Here is a 15926-nt window from a genome sequence, read left to right on the forward strand (position 1 = left end):
AACAGGCTAATTCCGACAACAGTTCAGGCCTACGTTCCCCCATGATTGCAGTGAACATGCCAAAGGCCCTGGCCCAATTAGAGATCGTTTCATCCACTCTGAAACCCGCCATCTTTGCACGCCATACACTCGGGTGTAACAACTCCTTCTGATTTTTAACGTGCTCTATCTCATAGTGATCGGTCAACAGAGAAAACATATTCACATATTTATCAGCCCAGATCCTTTCTTTCACATCCATCGGGATATGCTGCACCACCCTTTTCTTCCTTGAGGGTAACGATCCCATCCCCGCCATTGGCAACGGCTGCTTACCCGAACCGGTAGCTGTATCTGTTGTTGCTGCCGTTCCAACGCTCGCCGCCGGCTTTTCCGAGGGAACCTGCGGGGGAACAAGAGGACAAGGTGCCTTCGCAGCATCTCTCGATTGCCGCAACTGCTTCATTATTAACCTGGCCTCTTCGGCCGTGTCCCCTGATGCCCCACCACTCTCATTGTTCTTGCCCAGCCATGTCGCCAACTGGGCGGCCAGTTCGGGAGGCATATCCCCCTCGCTAACGGGTGTAACTACCACAGGGATCGGCTGTCCCGCGTTCGGGATCGGAACTGGGGCCTCCACCGGACTGACCGGGCTCGCTGGAGGGGACTCGGGCACTGGGGCCTCCCCTCCTGCCGCCCTATTCCTGGCCCTTTTACCTCTCCCGGCAGGGACTACTCCCGGCAATGCTGGTCCGATGACCTTCTTCAGTCTACCCGTGCCATTCATTGCCGCCATCTGCTTCTTCATGTTCGCCATGTCCTTCATCAGCATGCAAAGCATTTGTTCGGTCCCCACCTTCTTTCCGACCTTCTTGCCAGGCATCGTTCACGGATATTCGATTTCGAGGTCCTGGATCCAAAGTTTCGGACTCACTGAAAGAGAAACACAAAAGATTGCACGTTCTCAAAATTGGCTCCTTGTTCCGTCTCGGGCTCACGTGTAACGAGGGGGTGCAGCTTCCAAGCACGGGAACAAGAGGATGCTTCCTTGGATTGTTTCTCCTTTTATTCTTCCTCCGGAGGGCGTGGACCCTCCTCCAACCGCCTACGGGGCGTGTCCAACGGTGTAGGTGTCTAGGACAACCCCTCTTGGGCGGGAAAAGGCGCGCCCCGGCTACGCCACTTCGGGCATACCAGCCGAGACACGCCTCCCGCCCAAAATGGTTTCCCAGGGGGATCGGGGCACCCGACCATACGTTCGGGGGGACCGAGTGGTCGCCCCTTTCCAGTAGAGAGCTTACACCAGAAACATAAAAAATAAAAGTTCCATCACTCCAGCAAAGGCAGTTAATCTACCAATTCAGGATTTGAATTATGGCAGTCAACAACTTAAGTGCCTCAAGTCAGGGGAACTAGTTAGAATATGTATTAATTATTAATCAACAGCAAGATGACAATATGTAAAAATGTATGTAATATAGACCTGTCTAGCTAGGCTAGACACAAGGTAGGGACCAAGACCTCTCAGTGACAGTTTGAATTTGAACCAAGAGTGCAATCAATGGCTCCTCTGACTCAGGAATGTATTCCCTGTTCTAAAAAGGAACCCTGAATGAATCATTACTCTTACATAATATGCTAAATAGGGTAGCTAGTCTAACACTTTAGCAATGGAACTGTAGCAAATCCTATGGTGACAGCCAACTTCTACATAAAGAAGAAATGACACACTCTGCCACCAACATGGTTCGTACTGTGATCGGAGAAGAAAATCTGGGTGGGACCACCTTAATTGGTATTAGTACGTCTGATGTTGCCTTGCAGGCTAAGCAGAGTGCAACAAAAATTTAAGTAGCATCAATTGGATTGAAGACAGAAAATCTGAAATCTTTTGTACCATTGCTGAAAGATTTATTTTCTGAAACTAAAAGTGTTAAACTCACACAGGAAATATTAGCAGCTCAATTAACAGAGTAAAGTATAGATTTGATGCTTGCAGTTTTTAAAGTGCTTTAAAGAAATGGAACAATGAACCGCGGATGATCGACCAACTAAAAATCAAGCCTTCAGATCTGAATGTAAAAAAATGATGATGTGGATAAAGAGTACACAAATAGTGATGGATGGAATTTGTTGGACCTGGCCCTTTTGCAAGGTTGTTCCCAAACTTTTTGCCCTCCTCCTGTATTTTGTCTGACCTGTTTTTGGTGGCTTTATGACTCTGGACACTTTACCACTGCTGATCAGTGCTAAAGTGCATGTGGTCTCTCCTGTAATTTTAGTATGATTGGTGTACACCGGTTTGGCATCTTTAATTTACCTGTAAGTACCCTGTACAGTGGTATTAAAGATACCCAGTACCTGTAAATGAAATGCTAGTAGTAGACCTGAAGTGCAACTTGCGCCACACAGAGAGATAGCCTTTCAAACCTGTTTAGACCTCTGCCCCTGAAGGGCCAGCTTGAACAGTTTACTGCCATATTGACTTGGCATTTAAAGTACTTGACAAAGTCTGGAACTCCCTTTTACTATATATAGGTCACCCCTAAGGCAGTCCCTAGTTAGCCCTATGGGCAAGGTACTTTGTAGGTAAAAGGTAGGACATATGCCTTTGTTGTGTGACCTTTCCTGGTTGTGACACACAGCCTATTTGGTCTCTCACTGCTGTGAGCCTGCTCTTCTCATAGGTTTGCATTGGGAATTCCCTGATATGTGTTTCAGGGGTACATTCTAATATGAAAAGAGTAGTGTTGTCATGATAGGAATGTTTCGAATAGTGGTGATGAATTCAGCTTATTGGTGAAATTAGACTTTTTATTACCGTTTTAGAAATGCCACATTTATAAAGTAGGCATTTCAGTGTGCTTATGAGTCTTTGGGCTTTGCAGTCTGACTCCAATCAACTTCTAGCTAAGACTGACAGGGGCCTGTTTTGTGCATTAACTCTAGACAAAGGGAGTTGAGGTCTGCCCCACATATCTTGATGGGTCCTCCTGGGTTAGAGCGGTAGGAGGTGTCGTCTTCTGCACCTGAATGGGGCTGTGCCTGCCTTTCACAATGCAATCTCCACCCCCTTATATTGTGTCTGGAGCCAGGGCTGGGATTGAATGTAGGTGTTTTGCACTTCTAAAATTCGTACTGAAGTTATTTCAACATCAAAGACATTATGAGTATAAGTACAGGGGCCCTGACCCCATGATTTTAGACACTGTGTGGGACTTGTAGCCAGATGCTGCTGGTTCTACATGCTGCACATTGCCAGGGACTGCTATTCTGCCAGGAGGGACCACCATTTGAACTGCTTGCTTTATTCCGTTGGCCCGATGCCTGCTGATTGCTGGACTGCAGGAGGGACTACCATCTTCCATCACCTTTTATGCTGGCCTGCTGCCTGTTTCCTTGCCTTGGTATCCCAAGTGTTCTGCTGGGACTGGACTGACAAGAAAAGGCCGGAGGACACTGAGTCCGGCCAAACCAGAGTACCATGTTCTTCCATTATTTTATTGAAGTGTGGAGTGAGCTTCTAGTCAGCTTCCCATCACATTAGCCAGCATGTGTTCAGCACTCTGCGGGATCATCTGTGTGGGCAGAGTTCTCTTGATCTCTCCCAGACTGCTGGGGTATGTTGCCCTTAAGTCATGGGGGCCACACCCTAGTTTCACACAATATAGCGTGGGAGAGCGCTTTTACCGTTTTTCACAGCGCACGTGGTGGATGCTCTCTATTTTGCCTGAAGAGCGGCATGTGTGGCTTCCTGTACAGCCACCCCCCCAAGGGAGCGGGTTGCAACGTACAACAGAGGGAGAGGAGTGCTCTTCCGCAGCGCCTTTCTCCTGCCAGTGCAGCTGTAACCTGAGCAGATATCCCGGGCCAAAGGAAGAAAAGCAAACCTCTCTCTTAAGCTCACCTGCAGTACGACCACAATGCCGGTGTCCACAGCTGCACTGTGGCTCCTCAGCACACTGGGGACCAAACCAGATTGCCCTTTTCGTTTCTGCAGTACAGTGTGTGTGCACTCCCCACCATGTCTGTGCGTACCCGGGGGGCACCGAGTCTCGTCCCAAGTATGTGGGTATACCTCAACGGAGGCCCCTGCTTCTTCGTTCCAGGGATTGTGTTGAACACACTGTATTCCCCATAGGAGGAGTGCAGGTGGTCCTGTAGCCTATGTTGGGGGACAATTCAACCTTAAAGATCATAGTAGAAGCGCAAGGGTGCTGACTCTCTGGGTTCCTTGCTGGTGTAGGTGATTTATCCTATGTATATATGGTGATCCTCAATGATATGGGTGTTACTGCTGCTTTGCATGCCTTGATGTTATGATTGATGTTGTTGTATGCCTTACAATGATAAATTATGAGTATCATTTTAGGATCTGCATATTATGTGCAGTGATGGTGTTTTTATGACGTGTGAAACATAAAAGTCTTTATTGCACTAACTGTCATGTGAAGACAATTGCCTAGTTGACAAAGTTATTTATGGTTTATGTGATAGTGGTCTAAGTGCTATATACATTATATTAGCTATGTTATATAATATTGTGTGGAGTTTCTTTTGCGGTGTATTTATTGTGTTTCCGGAGAGTATGTGTGTGTGTGTGTTCTGCATACACTTTACACATTACCTCTGGGGTAAGCGTGACTGCTCTGCCAAGCTACCAAGGGGGTGAGCAGGAGTTATCTTGGGTGTGTAACTCCTTTACCCTGATTAGAGTGGTGGGTTCTACCTGACTTTAGTGCATACCCTAGCCAACCAGAAACCCCATTTCTAACAGAATTTTTAAATTAATCTTAGCCACTGGTAATTACTCAGGGCCACATTGCAATTCATGCTCCATTGCGAACTGTCCATCCGGGAACTGCCAAGCCAGGTCCTCCATGAACTGGAACAGAAGCAAACCAGGAATGGTGTTGCCCTTGTTATGGCTTTTCATCTGGGTATAGCTTGGTTCCAGTGGCACAGTGTGCATGAATCCCACATCTGGGCATACCCATTCCACTTAGGTCGACATACTAAAGTATACAAAAAGTGATGGATGGAATGCTTCTATTAATCTCAGCCAGGGGAAATTTCTCAGGGCCACATCCCAATCCACTGTTATTTTGCAAACCATGCCACCTCAGTTTAGACCCAGCTGTATGGATAAAAGCAAATAGGAAGAATTAGAAAATAATTTGAGATGCTTGAATCCCAAATGTATTCGCATTCCAGAATACAAAGAAGATGGTGTTGGAATTGGCTATTTTGTGAAAAATTTAATAAAATCGCACATTGTACCAGGTTTTCTGTAGATCTTACAAAAATGTGAGTTCATTTCTATTCCTACTCAGCCATTGATGCACTCAAAGCATCCCAAAACTCTCCTGATATAGGTGGCCTACCAGAGAATAAAAAAGCAGGGGGCATATTACCAAGCAATAGCGATAATTATCGCTATTGCTTGGTTAGAGACAAAAATTTACCGCAGCGCTGCGGCGATTTTTACCGCAAATAAACCTTGGTATTACCAAGGTTTAACGCAAATGCGGTAAAAATCGCCGCAAAGCATGAATATCGCTGAAAAGTCAGCGATATTCATGCATTAGCGAGCTAATGCTCTTAGCCATGTTATCCACCTCCCATTGGATAACATGGCTAAGAACTGCTCAGGGCAGGTGTTAGCTTTTGGAGATATTCCCGCTTAGCGCGAATATCTCCAAAAGTTGGTAATAGGAGATAGCGATGTTAGCAACTGTTTTCAGTCGCTAACATCTTGGCACGCCCACTTTGCATCTCATTAGTGATAAATATCACTGACATGCAAAGTGGGGCCCAAGATGGTCGCTATCTCCTACTAGCTGTCGCTAACTGGTGTTAGCGGCAGCTAGGTAATAGGGAGATAATTTTATCTCCGCTTTCTTGGCTTTTAAAGCCAAAAAAGCGGAGATAAACCCCCTTGATAATATGCCCCTAGATTCTTAGCTAAGCCATTGCCACAAGGTATTTTAAAATCAACAGTAAATCTGACCAACGTATGTTCTCCAACATGAACTTTGAGAAAGCAAAACAGTGTAAAGAATTTAGTCAAATTATTCTACAGTTTCAATCTGCTTGAGCTCAAGCTTTTAGTGTTCAACAGGGAAAACAAAAATGTTGGCTAAGCGGTCGTATTCAAGAGACTCATTAAATTTTTGTAGTGTTGTTATCTGTCTCCATTATGATTTTTTTATGTGTGAATGACTCAAGGCTGGGTGGGTAAATTTGAGATGGATTGTCTTGCAGTGCTACGTCAAAACTCTTTTGTGTATTGATTTTAATTTCAGTTTTGTGCGAATGTTGGTGCATTTCAATGACCCTCCCTTTTTACTCCTATTTAATTTTCCCCTTGTCCATTCTTTTAAGAGGAGGTTTTTCTCTATTTTAGCCCCCCACCTATCCACTATTACATGTACATTTTTTGTAGTTGGTAATCCTGTGAGGATTATTCTGCAATTTCAGCGAATCTATCCACACAAAGATCAACCTACTAATGAATTTATATTTGCAAATGGTTGTAGCAAATTGTCTTTTATCTCTTTGGTCACTCGTATATTTTGCACATTCTTCTGCACCCTATTTCTATTGGCTCTAGGGCTCTGTGTACTTTACCATAGTAGTAAAGTATATGTTCTTTCACTCTAAAACATGCTTCAAACCATCTGCTGTACATTGGGACTACCATTTGGCCTATTTAACATTCCTATAAGTCTCTTGTAAATGGTACCTCAATTACATATATAGCATGAAAATGTAAATGCCATGTGTTGGCTTCAGTGTGTATTTAGATCACCACGTGTATTAAAAATGTATATTTCTGCCTGGATCACCACAGTGCTCTGGCTAGGTTGCAGTTTAAATGTATTTCCATGCCACAAGGCTAATAACAAAATCCCTTTGCCATGAAGGAGAAGCCTATTTTTATATATTCATATTTTGTCTCAACAATTCCCTGTAAGCCCACAGAGCATAGTGCTAATCTATAAAGACAGGACAAACTAAATATTACTGTTAGTATACCATCACTGTGAAATGACACCCAAAAGGTACTGTACTTGTTAGGCCTGGCACAACCTTTCCCTAATAGGCCTAAGTGGAATTTATTATCTTTATTGTACACCTGTGCTAAGAAAGGACAGGAAAAATGCTTCAAAGTTAATCCCTGCTTAATTTTATTTATCTGATTTACTGGTGAAATCAGATTTTTTGATAATTAGGCAAAAAAGTAACTTTGTAAAAATGTACCTTAGGCAGTCTAAGTTAGAACCAGTATTACCATTTATCTCATCTCCAGAGCTGGACAACACTTCCTTGGATTGTAGAGTCTACATTTCTGACTCAGGGGATAATGGTTTGCCTCAGAGCCCATGAAAGGCAAATGGGTGTTAACTGCTAACCACATAGCAAGGGTTAGTTAGCAGGGAGTGGACAGGAACAGCTGGTGGAACTGTAGGTTACTTCAGCACTATCTCTTTTGACTTGTAGATGCCAAGAAGGAGGGCTTATATTCATCCCAGAGCCCTCCTAGACAATTAGGCATCAGACACATATTGAGGTAAAACTAGTTTTGGCTCTGTCAGGTAGGGGAGTGGCCAGGTAGTAGTTTGTCCATTGAGCAGAATAATTTTTCCAATCTCTTGTCAGTGCACAAGATAAATCTGGCATCTACACCATCACCTCCTCAGAACATTCTTGGACTTAGAAGTCTTCATCTGAAGAGGACTAAGCTGGATGAAGATTTCTGGCTCCTGCTGGAATAAAATAACGTGTGTAAGTACTCATGGAAAGCTGTGTCCAATATGGGGCCTAAACACTAGAACTGATCTACAAGGGTAAAGTGGTTCCTCTTATGTTTACTTGTTTCATGGGCACAAAAATTAAGGCAACTTCTGAGTCTAGGATGACTCGGCTGGCTGGAGAGGACTAGACCCTTCAGGGGAGAGACCTGAGATCTTGAAGCCTGCTCTGAGGAGGTAGGGGCTGTGGGACTGGCCAGAAGCATAAAGCACTCCCAGAGGGTGGAAAGTAAGACTGAAGGTGAAACCTTTCACAGGGACAACACACTTGGTATATCCGATCTCTTTTCCATCACAGTCAGCCTGACATTTTGCATAGGTCCTGGTCCACCACAAACTGTTCTCATTCAACAGTGCTTTACGCTTTCTAGTGCCTTTTGCCTTAAAACAATAAAAATCCCCAACTCTGCTTCCCCTTGCCTTAGTCTGATAGCCTTGATGTCTTTTTGCTCATTAAAATTGTCACATATTTTCTAAATTGGTTTGGGAATTATGCTTTTTATATTCTCCACTTTAATATTTTTGTTCTGCTTGAACTTTGCATGTATTTCTCTGAGGATTGCTTGCTGCTTGTGCCAGAGCTACCAGGGGTGAAGCAATGATTCTCTCAGAATTTAGTTTTGACCTATCCAGAAGGGAAGTTTTGAATTGTCAGGGGTGCCCCCTTCCCAATTAATAAGCCCATTTGCGTGCACACATATAGCTTTGTGAATCGAGCCTTCTTTGTCATTAAATTTTTAAATTTGCCAAATTACTCTCTTTTATTGCCCATGGTCCTTTCTAACCATAATCGTTCTATATAACAATTATAGAGCTATGGATAAAGAGGTGAAATTTACAATAATGTCTTAATTCCATGTAGTCTTACATTGTTCTTGACCATTGGCCAGTTCTCGCCTCATATTTGTGATCATTTGCTCATAAATAAGCCTTTACTAATGTTGCAACCTGCTATATTTTAGCAGCCCTGTTATTTAATGTTCTTTCTATGATTTTTACGTGCACAAGTGATGCCATTTTGCTAGTAGCCTTACCACTTTTTGATGTTCATGATTCCTATATATAACCCTCAGGTTCAACTTCTTTTAAATTTCCACTTGTTCCACTTGTTCCAAGCAGTTCTGCTTTTCTATTCAGCTTATCCTTATATCGTTGTTGTTATTTCTAATTTTACCTGATTAGTTGCAGTGTGACATACTATATTTGCCTTGTGCCTCGAAAAAGATTACATATTGTACATTGTTGTCACAATTTAATAGTATTTGATTAAATGTATCTATTTGTGCAATGAGCTATTCTTTAATCAAAGCACAGAACTTGGAAACAATGAAGCGTTAAATAAAACAAATATTAACAGCATTTTTAAAAAAAGTGTATTGTGAAGGGATATACGCTTAACTGTGTATTTTTGTTAAGCGTCTACATTCAATACAGGAAAAAATAAACTGGATGAATGGCCATATTGAGTATTGTATTTGTGAAATCCTAAACAAAAACTATTTGTCCTTGATTAAAGAAAAGAAAAATGTTTCTTAACAGAATTTTGATAATTATACTCACAATTGTACTTTCCTGCATCTGATAACATGATTACTTTAGGACAAAATTCATTCTCATCAGGCGAACTCTGTTCTGAAATGTAGGAAATTAGTGGAATTAAAACAATGCATCACAACAACTTTAATAAAAATATAGTCAATATTTATGCAATTTCAAAAACGGCTAATTTATATATATATATAGGTAGATAGATATATATCTATCTCTCTCCTCTCGCTCGCTCTCTCTATATATATGAACACACACACACACATACACACGGAAAGCGTGCAAAAATTCGCTTAATTGCATGTCTGCGTTATCATCACTCCAGTTTCAGGTCACCAAATAAAAAAAGGAGAAGAATTGGTGACAGAGTTAAAATGAAGTATTTAAAATGTGACTTTTACTCCCCTAGAACATGTTTCATCTTGTGTTACGGAATTCCTAACATCCTGTCTCAGTTGCCATAGTAATAATTATGTGTTAGAATTCTAAAATATGAAGGGGCAAACCATTAAAAGAACACCATGTCAATTAAGGAATTTCTTTCGATCTTACCGTCGCGCATGCAGACACGAAATGGCGGTTTAATTGCTGCTTTAAAAATAGCACTCTGTCAATTTAAAGCTTTTATAATGGCATGCATGAGATGGGAAAGAAGGGTTTTTGGATGGATGAGATTAATTTCAGCAAAGCCCACTTCAGTGTGATTTGTGTATCGTTAATTAGAATTTATCTAACAAAGAAATGTATCACAGAACACTTGGTTGAAAAGAGCTGACACAGAGGTGCAAAGCACATCTCACCCCATCATATCCTCTTAGCAAAAGGTCTCAACTGGAACTGTATAGTGTCAACTGTGTCCATATAATAATGTTATTTTTCAACGCGCCTTATTTTTATTCCTATCAACAACCCTAAACTTGCTGGGATTCAGAGGCCCCAGGGCCTCATTTATGAAAAGTGACGCATCGCTGCATGAAAACAGCGATGCGTCACTTTTCACTGCGCACTCCTTACGACATTCCTGATGCGTCATATTTAATGTATGACGCATCATGTCGCAAGGAGTTACAGATACGCCAGTATTTCTGACGTATCTGTTAGCGCAAAAGTGACGCATTGCTGGAGTGTGTCACAAAAGTGACGCAACTCCAGCAATGCGTCCTTTCACATGGGGAAAGCCCCATGTGAAAGGGCTTGCGTCAGTCTTACGCCTGCTGTGAGGCAGGCGCAAGATTTTGACGCAACAGCGTCCTAAAAGTGACGCAGTGAAATCTCATAGATTTCACTGCGTCACTATTACGAGGCTTTTTGAGGGGGAACGCCCCCTCTGCATACATTATACGTGACGCAGGTATAATGTGGCGCAGGGGTTTAAAAAGTGACGCATCTACCTAGATGCGTCACTTTTTAAATATGTCGCAACGAGGCGCATTTTTTACACCGCTGGTGTGTCACAAAAAGTGACGCACCGGTGGTGCAAAACTGACGTTAGGCCTTCATAAATAAGTCCCCCAGAATTTAAGGCATGAGTTTAATTTGTATTGCAGCCTTTACATAGTGCTTTCTGTCCCTGTGCGTGGGCACTAAAGGGGTAGCCTACATGAGTTGCCTGCTGCACTATGTAGGGTTTGTAGTTGGAAGCATGTTGTTTTTTGTTTTGATCTTATGTGGGAAGTGTTTCTATGTCATGCATGATGACTACTCAGGTGCTTTTATCGTGTCATAGGGCGCAGCGCGTAGCATTGTGTTGGATGATTAAGTGTAAGAGACAGATGAGCAGTTTTATGGTTTTCAATATGCTGTTAGCTTTAAACAGGTGTACAGGGCCCTTAATGGCATTTCATATGATATAACTGGTTACTGCTCTGGGTTCTCCAATCTGATATTCTGACTATAGTTGTGGTCCTGAGCTGACAAGGTTGGGGGCGAGAGAAGTGGAGAAATCTGTAGAGATTGGCATTTTTATTATCATCCTGCATCTGAGTGGGTATGTGAAATGTAAAGAGGCAGTCAGATTGCATATATATTTTGGAACTGCAGGACTATATTAAAGTCCTACAAAGCTGTCCAGTAATGTGAGACAGATCTCTTCAGTTATTCCATGCCTGTTCATTTGCTGGTTTTTCTTTTGGCTGTACATTGTTAGTGATGGACAACCCCATACCATTATAATTTGTTACTGACTGCCACATATCATGGTTTTAGTATAACTATGGGCCAGAGCAGCTATACATGAAAGCAAGGCTGGCCTGGATTGCAAACCAGCCCTAGCAATTATGTCCGACCAGCCTCACGGAGAGGGTGGGGGTGCAGGTGGGAATGCTTGTGTGTTTTTTTTAAAAAGGGGTCGATTTTGCAGTACTTCTGCAAAACCTGCCCCCCAGCAACAAAAAATGTGCCCCCACCAATACAAAACTGGCCCCCACTCTTCCAGCCCATCGGGGAAAGGCCTGGTGCCTGCTAAGGTCAATCCGGCCCTGCTTGGAAGTATATAACTATATAATACCACAACGAACCATAGGTCAGCCCTTTTTTGCTTACCTGCATAATGAAAGCGGTTTCCTGGTTCAGTTTGCAACTTGAGGGTTGTATTTGGGCGAGATTCCTCCGATGTATCTATTCACTTGGGGATTATGAGGGAATCAGTAACTGTGAGGGTAGCAAATTCCATTATGACTATTTGGAAAATGACACGCGTGAATCTGAGTTTTATTGCAATAAATGCATGTTTTACTCCAGTGTTCCATTCGTAAATTTCTGGATACAAATAACATGCGCCTGTGTTTTCGAGCCATTTCCTGGGCGTTTTACCCGGTGTTTCGTTTCACCCAGACATATCACGGAAATAACAGGGGGAAATCTGTATTTCCAGCCAGTTTTAGCATGTTTTACCAAGAGATTTCGGGCGGCCATCTAAATGAGGTCCTGTCCATAAGGCAGAGCATAGAGCCAAGAGGCCCGCCACACTGCACACTGGAAAAAATCACTGGTTGAAATGGAAGGAACATAACAGTTCCCAGCTAGCTACAAACAACTTGCTTGTCTCTTCGCACTGAAGAATCTCTCTACGCACTATCCCTTAAGAAAGCCTCCATGGATGCCTGCACACAATTTCTAGAATGCCCTTAACTTTATGAGAAATTGTGAGTTTGAGCTATGAAGCGATCAGTTTACATTTTATTGTCGGGTGGACTTTGATGAGGCGAAAGATGTCCCCTCGCACAGCTTTACTGTGCTGGCATGTACCGAGAGTCAGCCTGAAATAGAAATGCTGTTATTTGCATGCACGCTCTGGCTTCCAAATGAAAAATGTGCGAATCCAATGTTGCTTTCCTGCGGTTATTGATGTCTTCTTACAACCCTTTTTCTGTTGTCTTGGTTACCAAAGTAGTCTTTATTGGCATTTTGATCGAGGTAACCACTTAATAGCCTTGCCTATTATTTACAACTTGCGCAGAAAGAATTTTACAAAAGGCATTTACAGCTATATAATGGCAGCAGAATTCTGGGTTCGTGTTGGGCAAGGTTACAGAAGCGTGTGTGCTTGTTTTCATGTGTGCCCTTCCAGTTTGACCGAGAAATATTTGCTGCGTATTTCATTCCACACATATTTCGTGCGGCTGTGCTTATATTGTAATGGCAATTTATTTATAATTGTGCTTCAAGAAAATGAAAACACCTAAAACTACACTTTGTAGAGCATATTCACTTGAATATTGTGACGCATGCCCCTGTTATGAGTGCTCTCTTAATTCAGATGGGCCCAGTAACAGCAGGTCCCACGTCCATTGGGTTTTTCGGATCGCTGTCAAATTCAAATAACTTTATTCGGTTTTTTAATGCAAAACCATAAAAGTTCATGATTAAAAGAAATAAAGAATACATTAAAAATTCACATTATGATCCACATTACACAACAGCAAGGATAAAACCGTTAGGGTCTTCAGTTCTCGTACAACTGTTATTACACTTTACATAAACCTTAATCAGGGATTCATTTTTTACAGACTAAAGGTCCAGGCATTTCCTATATTTCATTGAACACCTTAAAAAAACGATCACAAACGGTATACAATCAGGTTTTAACGGTTGTAAATAAAAGAGGGCCGGGCGAACTTGAACAAAATTTAGTCTTTTTAAAAGAGCTTTAAGATAAAAAGCCATGGGGAATTCATAGAATTTACAAAAGAATACAAAGTGCAGCAGATCCTGTGGAGACAGATTGTCACAGCCACAGGTTGCCAACACTGTCCCTTTGTGACATGCCCTCGGGACTGCTAAAAGTAGGTGGAACAAGTTGAAACGGAACCTGACCAATAAAAAACGCTCATATGACGTTACTGGCCAGAGCAGGTATAAGGTTCTACACTAGGCACGGTTTTAAGCAGTATCTGGAGACGAGCATTGGGTTTGCACAGTTCCTTTTCCTCCCTCTCCAATCTTTTCCGTGTAGCAAAGGACTGTTTAATGTACACAACGTCCTTCCTGGTGATTCCTGCCGGATTTAAAAACAGATCCGGACATCCCTCCTTACTAAAACTGGTCTTAAGATATTTCATCCAGGGGTTTTTGGTCATGCAATCCATGCTTAAAGCCTCTCTAAGAAGGCTATGGGTTAAACCGAGCTGTTTGTTAAGCCAGCATTGCAGCCAAAATAGGAGCGGCCATAGGGGCAGTGAAACACTAATGAATGGCGTGCCAGTTTCTTCATGCACCGCCATATTTGGGGTCCCCTGTGGAACACACAGAAGCTGTTTTAAAAATTTATTTTCAGCCACTTGAAGAACCTCTAAATTACAGTATCCCCATAGCTCGCTACCATAGCTGGCTATTGCTATGCTCTTGGCATGGTATACTTTCAGCATAGCGGCCACCGGTCTGTTACCCATTCTTGCGGCCCCGACCCCGACCGACCCGCCTGACGTACACCGCCGCCACCCTCATCGCACTCAACACCGGCCGAATCCCAGGATGCTACCGAGCCACCCCACGACGCACCCACGGACCCTTCAGCTGCCACGCCTGCAAGTTCACCTGCATCCGGACCTGCCCTGCACCAGCACCCGCCAAGCCGAACACCAGCAGCAACCACCTCAAGTGCATCCTGCTCAACACCCGCTCCGTCCACAGACACGCCATCGAACTCTGGAACCTCCTCGACACCACAGCCCCTGACGTTGCCTTCATCACGGAGACCTGGATGAACGCCTCCTCAGCGCCCGACATCGCCATCGCCATCCCAGAAGGATACAAGATCACCCGGAAGGACCGCAACGCCAACCAGGTGGGAGGAGGCATCGCCATCATCCACAAGAAAACCATCCGCATCACGACCAGCACCGACAACACCCCACCCTCCGCCGAACACCTGCACTTCCAGATCCACACCGACCCGAAGACCACCCTCAGAGGCACCCTGATCTACCGGCCTCCGGGACCACGCACTCAATTCAGCGAGGACATCGCCGACTTCGTCAGCCCGCACGCCCTCCCCTCCGCTGACTACATCCTCCTGGGGGACTTCAACTTCCACCTGGAGAACAACAACGACTGCAACACCAGCACCCTGCTCGACAACCTCGCCAACCTTGGACTCAAGCAGCTGGTGTCCACCCCCACCCACCTCGCCGGACACACACTCGACGCCATCTTCTCATCCAGCAGAGACATCGCCTTCAGCCACGCCACAGAACTCCACTGGACAGATCACAGATGCATCCACTTCACCTTCAGAAGAACAACGACCCACCACCACCAGCAACAGGTTGCCCGAAGAAGCTGGAACAAGATCACAGCCGACCAGCTCGCCGCCTCCCTGAGCCAGCACCCTCCGGCCAGCTCAGCGAACCCCAGCCAGGCCGCCGACAACCTCACGAAGTGGATCAGCAACTGCGCGGACGAACTCGCCCCACTGAGGACCCCGCCCAGCAGACCCGGCAGTAAGAGAGCCCCATGGTTCACCGACGAACTCAAGAGCTCCAAGAAGAACTGCCGAGCCCTCGAGAAAGCCTGGAGAAAGGAACCCACGCCGGACAACAGGACCACCCTCAAGCTCGCCACCCGGAAACACCACCAACTGATCCGCATCGCCAAGAAAACGGCGTTCAAAAACTGACTGGACAACAACGCACACAACTGCAAGGAACTCTTCAACATCGTGAAAGAGCTCTCCAACCCCAACGCCGGAAACAACAACATCACCCCTTCGCAAGACCTCTGCAACTCCCTCGCTTCCTACTTCCACAACAAGATCGCAGACATACACGACAGCTTCAGCACTCAACCGACGCACGCCACGACCGCAGGACCTCCACCCACCACCACCCTCCGCGCCTGGACTCCGGTCAACACCAAAGACACCGTCCACACGATGAACTCCGTCCACTCCGGATCTCCAACCGACCCCTGCCCTCACCACGTCTTCAACAAAGCCGACGCTGTCATCGCACCCCACCTGCGGGACATCATCAACACCTCATTCGACACCGCCACCTTCCCCGAGAGCTGGAAGCATGCCAAACTCAGCGCTCTACTGAAGAAACCTACAGCAGACCCCACCGAACTCAAGAATTACCGCCCCATCTC

At 44.5% G+C, this 15926-nt stretch overlaps 1 protein-coding gene across 1 annotated transcript in view; it reads left to right on the plus strand.

The window, feature by feature from the left end:
• The window catches only part of DPYD (dihydropyrimidine dehydrogenase), a 3292815-nt gene that overhangs the window by 1129078 nt on the left and 2147811 nt on the right, over positions 1–15926 (plus strand). The gene's annotated exons all lie outside the window — the stretch shown is intronic.

This window comes from Lissotriton vulgaris, chromosome 1_1 (genome assembly GCF_964263255.1).
Source record: "Lissotriton vulgaris chromosome 1_1, aLisVul1.2, whole genome shotgun sequence".
Lineage (NCBI taxonomy): Eukaryota > Metazoa > Chordata > Amphibia > Caudata > Salamandridae > Lissotriton > Lissotriton vulgaris.